Below are 11,747 nucleotides of genomic sequence, written 5' to 3' on the forward strand. Positions count from 1 at the left end.
TGAAACCATTTCCTCCAAGATCAGGAACAAGACAAGGATGTCCACTCTCGCCACTATTATTCAACACAGTTTTGGAAGTCCTAGCCACGGCACTCAGAGAAGAAAAAGAAATAGAAGGAATCCAAATTGGAAAAGAAGAAGTAAAGCTGTCACTGTTTGCAGATGACATGATACTACACATAGACAATCCTAAAGATGCTACCAGAAAACTACTAGAGCTAATCAATTAATTTGGTAAAGTAGCAGGATACAAAATTAATGCACAGAAATCTCTTGCATTCCTATACACTAATGATGAAAAATCTGAAAGTGGAATTAAGAAAACACTCCCATTTACCACTGCAACAAAAAGAATAAAATATCTAGGAATAAACCTACCTAAGGAGACAGAAGACCTGTATGCAGAAAATTATAAGACACTGATGAAAGAAATTAAAGATGATATAAATAGATAGAGAGATACACCACGTTCTTGGATTGGAAGAATCAACATTGTGAAAATAACTCTACTACCCAAAGCAATCTACAGATTCAATGCAATCCCTATCAAACTACCACTGGCATTTTTCACAAAACTAGAACAAAAAATTTCAAAAAAATTTGTATGGAAACACAAAAGACCCTGAATAGCCAAAGCAATCTTGAGAAAGAAAAACGGAGCTGGAGTAATCAGGCTCCCTGACTTCAGACTATACTACAAAGCTATAGTAATCAAGACAGTATGGTACTGGCACAGAAACAGAAATATAGATCAATGGAACAGGATAGAAGTCCAGAGATAAACCCACGCACATATGGTCACCTTATCTTTGATAAAGGAAGCAGGAATATACAGTGGAGAAAAGACAGGCTCTTCAATAAGTGGTGCTGGAAAAACTGGACAGCTACATGTAAAAGAATGAAATTGGAACACTCCCTAACACCATACACAAAAATAAGCTCAAAATGGATCAAAGACCTAAATGTAAGGCCAGACACCATCAAACTCTTAGAGGAAAACATAGGCAGAACACTCTATGACATAAATCACAGCAAGATCCTTTTTGACCCACCTCCTAGAGAAATGGAAATAAAAACAAAAATAAACAAATGGGACCTAATGAAACTTAAAAGCTTTTGCACAGCAAAGGAAACCATAAACAAGACGAAAAGACAACCCTCAGAATGGGAGAAAATATTTACAAATGAAGCAACTGACAAAGGATTCATCTCCAAAATTTACAAGCAGCTCATGCAGCTCAATATTAAAAAAACAAACAACCCAATCCAAAAATGGGCAGAGGACCTAAATAGACATTTCTCCAAAGAAGATATACAGATTACCAACAGACACATGAAAGAATGCTCAACATCATTAATCATTAGAGAAATGCAAATCAAAACTACAATGAGATATCATCTCACACCAGTCAGAGTGGCCATCATCAAAAAATCTACAAACAATAAATGCTGGAGAGGGTGTGGAGAATAGGGAACCCTCTTGCACTGTTGGTGGGAATGTAAACTGATACAGCCACTATGGAGAACAGTATGGAGGTTCCTTAAAAAACTAAAAATAGAACTACCATACGACCCAGCAATCCCACTACTGGGCATATACCCTGAGAAAACCATAATTCAAAAAGAGTCATGTACCAAAATGTTCATTGCAGCTCTATTTACAACAGCCAGGACATGGAAGCAACCTAAGTGTCCATCAACAGATGAATGGATGAAGAAGATGTGGCACATATATACAATGGAATATTACTCAGCCATAAAAAGGAACGAAACTGAGGTATTTGTAGTGAGGTGGATGGACCTAGAGACTGTCATACAGAATGAAGTCAGAAAGAGAAAAACAAATACTGCATGCTAACACATATATATGGAATCTAAAAAAAATTAAAATAAAAATGGTCATGAAGAACCTAGGGGCAAGACGGGAATAAAGAGGCAGACCTACTAGAGAATGGACTTGAGGATACAGGGAGGGGGAAGGGTAAACTGGGACAAAGTGAGAGAGTGGCATGGACATATATACACTACCAAATGTAAAATAGATAGCTAGTGGGAAGCAGCCGCATAGCACAGGGAGATCAGCTCGGTGCTTTGTGACCACCTAGAGGGGTGGGATAGGGAGGGTGGGAGGGAGAGAGATGCAAGAGGGAAGAAATATGCGGACATATGTATATGTATAACTGATTCACTTTGTTATAAAGCAGAAACTAACACACCATTGTAAAGCAATTATACTCCAATAAAGATGTTAAAAAAAAAAGCTCAGCTGTTCTTATAATGGAAATGAAAGAAAATAATTTCAACCTTATGTAAGTATGAAAGAGATTATCAACAGTATTCATGCTTGTCATTTGTATCTACTCTGAAAAATAAGAGACTGTTTTCTAAATCAATTCATTTCTGTGCTTGGGAAAGTCGAACCCCTTTAGTAACAAAGGCCTGAAGAAACACCAGTGTAAATTCTCGAGTCTTCCACGGGTCTTCCCTTCTGCAAGCAGCTCAGCTAGAACTGTCCTCTCTCCTCTACAGGACCATCTCCCTGCTACAGCCTCGTAAGTTGTGCTAATCAGGCTCTATCCAGTCACTACCATCGGAGTGTGATGTGTACTGGCCTACGGTAAAGGCTTTGTGATGTTTTCTCACTCCATTTATTCTTTGCAATAAAAAACTCTATGAAGTGGTCATTGTCATCCTAGATTTTACAAATTAAAAACCAACAACAAATCAGACTTGTCTATGCAATGGTTCGCACACAGCTAGTAGTAAACAGAGCTAGAATTCGAAACCAGATCTATTTTTGAAGACTGTCTCATCGGGTTTGTGAGAACTAACTTCCTAGTTTCTTTTCACAGCTTCGTCAGCCACCATTCCCTCGGGGCTGAAACCGGACTTCTCCCTGTTGGAGCCACTGTTACCTCCCCCCAACTCTGCCTCCAGCGTGTCTCAAATGATCCTCTCTCCCAGTCCCACTGCCACCCTTCCAGCTCGGCTCCTCGTGACCACTGGTTGGTCGGATGGATGACAAGAGCGTCCGAACCGGCCTCTCTGCCCCCAGTCTGCCCTTTCTGTCGCTGCTGCTAGGACTCGCCAGAGGTACAAAAGCCAAAGCTTTCTCCAACCTAGCTCTGAGCCTGTGACCTCCTTATTAAAGAATGTACACCAACTCCTTCACTGCCCTGAAAATGAGAAGAGACGGGGAAACAAGCCCCCGTGCATTCATGGAACCAGGCCAGACCCTTTCGATACAAGGTTCTCGGCATCTGAAGAAGAATTGTCAGAGGGTGGTATATGGGAGCCAGTCCCCTGCTGGGTCTTGACTTTCCAACTGGCCAACACTTGGCCGTGAGAACTTGGCCAGAGAAGGAGCAGAGAGCCACTCAGAAAACTCACTGGAAAGTGTGTGTGTGTGTGTGTGTGTGTGTGTATGTGTGTGTGTGTGTGTACAGCCATAGGCAAAACAGGCAGCCCGGAGAGATTCTGTCAAGCATGTGCCCTCCTGTCACTAGTGTGCAAGAGGGTTCCTGGGGTCCCTGAGTTCCAGGAGCTGCTCAGCACCAACGGGGCACCCACAGCCCCAGCCCATCAGACGTTCCGGCTTCATATCGACACAACCTCAGGCTGCTGTGCTCTACTAAGACAGCGTTTCCAATGGGGAGTCTCAGTTTTACAAATTAGAATTTTGTGTGCATAAAGCTTCTTTCATCATCCAAACGACTGAAAATCAATCCCAATGGAACTCTCCTGGTTGGAGATTTGCAGATGTTGGGTTCTCTGTTCTGCATATTAGTGACCCTTTCGAGCAGGTGTTTTTACATCCATCAAAAGTGGGCACAGGTTAGAAAGACTGAGACCACTTAGGTGTCCTCCCCAGGCTTGAATTTCCCTTCCCACTCAACACGGAACCTCATTCTCAGCCAGTCCCTCCTAACTATCCTCTCCACGCTCTGCTCCTCTCTCCATGCGACAGAGCAGCTGCAAAGGCGTTTAGAGGATGGTACCTCCCCCACTTGACGCCCCTCCCATCCCCCTCCCATCCCCACCAGCCACTGTCTACCACCCACGCACACTCAGCTCTGTCCCACCAGGCATTAAGGAATGTGTCCATCCCAGACAAGAATTATAAGGGTGTTAGGTAGAAGGTGGGGGGCAGGGACAAGCCCCAGGTCCTAGAAGAGCACGCACGGGTCGGCTCTTGGGACCCATCAACCTTCTACGTTGATCTCTGCCCTCTCACCACACAGCACCCAGGGAACGTCTGAACCATGTAGGCTCAGCTGCAGCCCAAAGCTACGAGTTATCCTCTGAACCCAGATGTCACAGATGGGGTTCTCCAAGAAGCCAGAGGAGACAAGGATTAGCAGGCAGATGTCTGTTAGGGATGCTCTTGGGTCAGCACCTGTGGAAGGACCAGGAAAGGAGGAGCAGGAGATGGAGAGGCTGAGCTGTGATGCAGCCCCAAGTAGGACGTCAGTGGACCCTACAGAGAGCTTGAGGGCTGAGCTAAGCTTCCAAGTTGTCCCAGGTTGGGGAAGAGGACAGGTCTATCACCCGGCCTTGGTCAGTCACTGAGCAGGGACTTCCTCTGGAAGGAGATGGGACCTTGAGCGAGTGAGGCAGTTCTCTTCAGCTGAGGCAATCCCCAGAGGGTGACAGCTGAGGGCCGTCTTCCCACAGCACGTCCAGCAGCTGAAGGAGTAAGTCCCTCGTTCCTAAAACGGGTTCGGGGCAGCATCTCAGCGTACCCACCACCCTGGAACTCCCTCTCTTCAGCCAAGTCCACAGGGAGGTCGGCTGCCTCCAGGAAAGCCCCCCCGCCCCCCATCACCACAGCCTCTCTCAGGGACTGGTCCTCCTCTGATTTCACTAGCACCACAGCCCAGAGGCAGCTTCTGCTTTGAAGGCCAACTTCCCGTGTTAAAGAGGCCAGATGGTAAACTCCTCAAAGACAGCAACACACACGGGTTATAAACCCCTCTGCGTCGGCCTCTGTCTCCACGGAGCAGTGCTATTCAAGGGGCAGAACGTGGGCTCTGGGCTCGAATCTGGACTGGAATTCTGACTGGCTCAGGCAACTCACACAAGCTACTTTCAGCCTCAAATACGCCGACTACAACCTGACTCTATCACACCCAAGCCTCTCCCTGGGCTGTTTATTCAGGCAGCAGACCTACACCGAGAGGCCACGATGTACCAAACACACTTTACATACATGATTCCTAGTTCTCAGGACATTTCTCTTTTTACATCAGCAATGCCAGAACAGAAGGGCCACCAGCTGAGAGGGAGACAACAGCCCTTGAACCCTGAGTGCGGCCTGAGCCCAAGTCCGGGTCCTTCACGCTGCTTCTACCCCTGCGAGACCCCTCAGGGGTGGCCAAAGTCTTGCTTTGTTCATCCACCACCATGGCCCTCAAATTTCTCAATATGGGGGCTTCCCTGGTGGCGCAGTGGTTGAGAATCTGCCTGCCAACGCAGGGGACACGGGTTCGAGCACTGGTCTGGGAAGATCCCACATGCCGCGGAGCAACTGGGCCCGTGAGCCACAGTTACTGAGCCTGCGCGTCTGGAGCCTGTGCTCCGCAACGGGAGAGGCCGCGATAGTGAGAGGCCCGCGCACTGCGATGAAGAGTGGTCCCCGCTTGCCGCAACTAGAGAAAGCCCTCGCACAGAAACGGAGACCCAACACAGCCAAAAATAAATTAATTAATTAATTTAAAAAAATTTTTTTCTCAATATGGCATCTAAGACCCTTGATGTGACTCCTCACCACCTTCCAACCTCATCTCCACAACACCCCTCGGCCTCAGTGCTCTGCTCCCAGAGCTCTGCATTCACTGACCTGCCCGCCCTTCCCCCAGACTGAGACCCTTCCATCTCCCACTGCCCAGCTGGCAAAGTGTTCCCTCCGTGAAGCTTCTCTCATCTGCCATTTAGAACTAATGGCTCCTTCTATGTGCAAAAACACTTTATTCCTACTTCATATAAGCTCTCATGTCACCCTCCTTTGCACCACGTCTAGTTACATATAACTTTTTCTTCAATAGACTGTAAACTCCCTGAGCAAAGGGATAATCTCGGTCATCACTGTATTCCTCGTAGCACTCAGCATAAGGTTTTTAAAACAGTAATAAGAGCTCGAAATACATCTACTGAATTGAATTTCTTCAAAAACCAGAGTTCTTTAGTTCCAGAAAGCCTTTTTAAAGGTCTAATTTTATCTCCTTAAGAATTTTCATGATTCTTTTTGGTTAAAGTTCTTTCTTACCTTGTCTGTGGAAAGAGCTTTGCTTTGGACAGAGCCACCTTGGCTTTTGTATCCAGTGGCTGTGGTTCTTTCTTGGCCTGATTTTGTGTCCCATACCCCGACCCCAGCCCTGCAAGCAGACAAGTCAGGCCGTTGTGGGCTCTGGTACACGAGCAAACCAATTAAGGGTTGAAGGTGGGCCTTCGGTGAACAAGCCGGCAAATCAGTACCACTCACCTGAGGCTCGTGGAGGGGGTGTTCCCAACGGCGTCATCGGGACCTCCAGGTGAGAGAACTCCTGTAGGCAAGAGTTCTCCAACTTCAGCCTCCTGGGCAACTATAAAATGTCAGTGTTTGTCCCAGGTCCCAAGGCGAAGCAGGTTCTCCCCTCTTCAACCAGTCCCTCAGCCCTCCCCAGATACCGGGGAGAAGGCAGTCCTTTGTCCGCTGTCTCTAGCGATCCCGGAAAAGTGGTGGCCCAAAGGCCTGCTCCAAGTCCCGCAAGCTCACCGGAGGGTGAGCCGGGGAAGAGAGGGTCAAGGACGTAGCCAAGCTGCAGCCTTCCCCGAAGGCACTTGGGGGAATGACGTGACCTACCTTTTCTCCTGGAAGAATACTGCTAGGTGCTACGGGAAATGCAAAATTAAATTCCACTCCCCTGACTTCCAACAGCTTGCACCCTAGCAAAGGAGACCAACCTGCACTGACTCTCCGCTCCCCTGGCTTTCTCGGGCCTGAAGATGAAGCGCAGGTGCCCATTATCTTGCCATTGAAAAGTGGGGTCACAGCAAAGCAAAAGCAGCAGCAAAAAGCTGGCTCGCTCACCACCCTGAGGCCCCATCGACTGAACTGTCAGATGACATATGCAATTGGACTGTTTTTAGCCATCAGCTTTTACAGCTCCGATCAATGTGTTTCTAATTCCCAGAGAACAGACTCTGCGTGCTGGGAGCCACAGCTGCACTGTGGAAAAGCTGTGCTCCGTGGAGGCTTGTTTTCAGGGCAGCATTGGCAGATGAAGGAAGCATGCCAATTATCCGCATTTCCTATTCCAACAACAGCTTTTCCTCCTTATGAGGCATCTGCTTGTTCCATGCAGTGCTCTTACCAAGGGAACCAGCAGGAAAGCAAATTCCTTTGTACCCTCTGGGATCTGGTGCACTCCCCAACATACAGAGGAACCGCAGCCCAGGGAGCAAACAAGCAGTGCTGGAAAGTCCTGGGTTCTTTCTGTCCCCTGCCTGCAATAGGCTAGCTCGATACAAACTTGCAAAAGAGTATTGGAAAAGAAAGGGAATTAGGGGAAGAGGGAGGGAGGGAGGGAAAGGAACATGAGCCTGATCCAGTAACGTGTTAGCAATGGTATAAGAAACACCTTATTCCAGAGCTCAGATGGAAGAAATTGAATTGGGCTTTGAAGGAAGAGTAGAACACTTAAGCATCTTTGAAGGCTTTTGAAAGCTTTGGACCTGGCCCAGGTTTACTTAAAATGTGGTAGATGTTTACAATATTTAGGTCCCTAACTAAATTCATCATTTCAGTGAATTAACTGCACCCCTGTCCCCCCAGTTTCCCAGAGCTATAATGCTAGGCCTCTCTTCCTTTTCACTGGTAAATCTCATCCATCATCAACTCTCATCAGTTCAATATTCTGAAATATTCCTTGAATCTACCTCTTGCTTCATTTCCATTGCCCCTGATTATGAGAGTTGAGCCTCTCATAACTTCTTATCTGTATAGTAACAAAGGCCTCCAGGAACAAGGTCTACTCACCTTTGTTTTTTAGCTGCCAGAATTGTAATACAGACCCCTAATATGGTACTTCACATAATAACAACCTCATGTTCCTGTCTACACACGTACCACAGTTCCTCATGGGCTCCATGACTTTCTTTACATGTGCTTTCACTCTACCTGGAATGCTATCTCTCTCCCACCGCACTTCTCCCCCTGACAAGCTTGACCTCATTCTTCAATGCTCAAGTCAATCACAATTTCTCCAGAGAAACATTCCCCCGACCTTCTCAAGATGAATTAAGTGCCCCTCCTATTGCCATAGCATCCAATAATTATTGGTTGCCTTGTCTGTGTTCCTTCTCCACTGTTAGCTCATTGAAAATAGAGACTAGTCCTTATTCCCCTTTGCATTCTTCTATACTGGAGCCTGGCACAAAGCAGTTGCTCAATAAATATTAGTTGAATACGTGAATGAATGAAGAACTCTCTACTGAAGGAAAATAAGCTAAAGCTAAGGGAGGATGTATACCATTTAAATGTAATGAAGAACTTCTTGTTTTATAAAGATGATTTTTAAAATGTTTCACCCCAACCTCACATCATATATAAAAATTAACTCAAAATGAATTACAGACTTAATATAAGAGCTAAAACTCTAATCTTTTAGAATAAAACATGAGAATAAATTTTAATGATCTTGGATTAAGCAATGGTTTCTTAAATATGATACAAAAAACACAAGCAACAAAAGAAAAACTAAATAACTTGGACTTCATCAAAATTTAAAATTTTTGTGCGTCAAGGACACCATCAAGAAAGTGGAAAAAACCACAGAATGGGAGAAAATATTTGCAGATCATACATTTTTTTATACATTTTGCAAGTGACTTCTATCCAGAAAGATAAAGAACTCTTACAACTCAACAATTAAAAGACAAATAACCCAATTTAAAAATATGTAACAGGGGTTTCCCTGGTGGCGCAGTGGTTGAGAGTCTGCCTGCCGATGCAGGCGACACGGGTTCGAGCCCTGGTCTGGGAGGATCCCACATGCCACGGAGCAACTGGGCCCGTGAGCCGCAATTGCTGAGCCTGCGCGTCTGGAGCCTGTGCTCTGCAACAAGAGAGGCCGCGATAGTGAGAGGCCCGCGCACCGCGATGAAGAGTGGCCCCCGCTTGCCACAACTAGAGAAAGCCCTCGCACAGAAACGAAGACCCAACACAGCCATAAATAAATAAATAAATAAATAAATAAATAAAATACAGATCTGGCTGCCTGTCAACCCTCAACGTTTAAAAAAAAAAAAAAAAAATGCAACAGATCCGAATACACACTTCTCCAAAGAAGATATACAAGTGATCAATAAGAACATGAAAAAATACTCAACATCATTAACTTATTAGGAAAATGCACACCTCACTTCACACCTGCGCCTACTAGGATGGCTATAATTCTTTTTTAATGGAAAATAACAAGTGTTGGTGAGAACGTGAGAAGTTAGAAACTTCATGCATTGCTGAGGGGAATATAAAATGGTGTGGCCACTGTGGAAAAGTTTGTGGTTTCTAAGAAAGTAAAGCATAGAACTACCTTATGACCTAGCAACTCCACTCCTAGGTATATATCCAAAAGGGTTGAAAGCAGGAACTCAAATAGACATCTATAAACCTATGTCCTTAACAACATTATTCACAAGAGCCAAAAGGTAGAAACAATCTGTCTAGCAACAGACTCATGGATAAACAAAATGTGTTATATACACACAAGGGATACTAGTCCGCCACAGAAAGGAACAGAATTTTGATATATGCCTCAAAATGGATGAACCTTGAAAAATCATGGTCTAGTGAAATAAACTAGACACAAAAGGACAACTACTGCATGATTCCATTTATATGGGGTACCCAAAATAAGCAATTCACAGAGACAGAGACAGGTTACCAGTGACTGGGGGAGGTAGAAAGGGGAGTTACTGTTTAATGGTTACAGAATTGACCCTGAGGATGATGAAAAAGTTTGGGGTATAGATAGTGGTGATGGGTAACCAATGCTATGCATTATTTAATGCCACTTAATTGTACACTTACAAATGATTAAAATGATAAATATTATGTTATGTATATTTTACCAAAATAAAATAAAGCACGAGGCACTGATCCATACTCCATCATGGGTGAACTTTGAAAACATTACACCAGGTGAAAGTATCCAGTCACAAAAGCCCACATACCGTATGATTCCACTCATATGAAATGTCCAGAATAGATAAATAGGCAAGTCTACAGAAACAGAAAGTAGATGAGTGACTGTGAGAGGTAAGGAATGGGGGTGACTGTTAATGGGTCCAGGGTTTCTTTTGGGGATGAAGAAAATACTCTGATATTAGATAATAGAGTCACGACTCTGTGACTATGCTAAAAACCATTGAATTGTACACTTTAAAAGGGTGAATTTTATGGTATGTGAATTATATATCAATAAAACTGTTATTTTTAACATGTATAAAAATTTTTTAATCCACTAGAATGGACTGCAAATTGAAAATTTTAATCTTTCCTCCTGAATCTTAAGAGTAACATGAATACCCATTGACCTAAACTGCTTTAGGACAAGGAAACAGGTAAAATTGACAACTTCCAAGATCAGTTAAAAAGTTAATGTCACAATGAGTAAAACTCAAATTGATGGGATACCATTTTTACCTACCAAGTTGGAGGGAGTCATAAAGGTTAATAATACACGGTGTTATCTGTATTATTTCACACTGCTTATCTGAAAGGCAATAAGCACTCATATACTGTTGGGTAGGATATAAATTAATGCCAACACCCTGGAAAGCTATTTGACAATATATGGTAAAATGTAAAATACAGTTACCCTTTTAACCCAGCCATTCCTCATTTGTAAATTTATCCTGGAGACATATACTCAAATAATGAGTAAATACTTATGTAGAAGGATGTTAACTGCAGCACAGTTTATAATAGCCAAAATATTGGAAATCATTTAAATATCTACCCACAGAGGACATGTTAAGTCAATTTTAGTATTTCCACACAATAGAATACAATGCAGGTATTCAAATTAATGAAGTAAGTTTACATGCATTACTTTGGAGCAATACCCAAGATGCATTAAATTTTTACAAGCAAGGTGTTGAATTTGTGTAAAATGAAGCTGCTAGCTGTCTACCCAGTACTCATTCTTTCCTTTATTCTTACTAAATGAACCCTGATTTTATTCCGGGCTGCAGGGTACCTGCCAAGAGGCCTTATTTCCCAGCTCCTTTGCAGTTAGGGATGGCCAATGAGACATAAGTGGACATTATTAGGCAGGGCCTCTGAGAAAACTGCTTAAATGGGGTTCACTCAGCTAGGAGAGTACCTCTTTTTGTTCTTTCTTTTTCCTTTCGGCCTGGAACTGGCTGGAGCTCCAGTAACTATTTTGAAAACATAAAGCAACTCTGAGGATAGAAGCCATGCTACATACAGCGGAACACAATGAGAACCAGCAAGCTGCCATTGGTCTACCTTCCTCTTGTCTTCCCGGCTTCCTCCGACTTTTATAAATAAGCCTCTATCTTGTTTAAGCCACATATCTGGGGGGTTTGCTACAAGCAGCAAAAATACAATCTTATCAACATAGATGAGAGTTTGGTACACGTGGGATATTGTGGCAAACTACAGACAGTGACTTGAAGGTCAGCAAGGGAAGGGAAACTTATTAATACTCTTTAGTATTGCTTCAACGTCTGCCATGTCTGTA

This window comes from Balaenoptera musculus, chromosome 17 (assembly GCF_009873245.2).
Source record: "Balaenoptera musculus isolate JJ_BM4_2016_0621 chromosome 17, mBalMus1.pri.v3, whole genome shotgun sequence".
NCBI classification, from domain to species: Eukaryota; Metazoa; Chordata; class Mammalia; order Artiodactyla; family Balaenopteridae; genus Balaenoptera; species Balaenoptera musculus.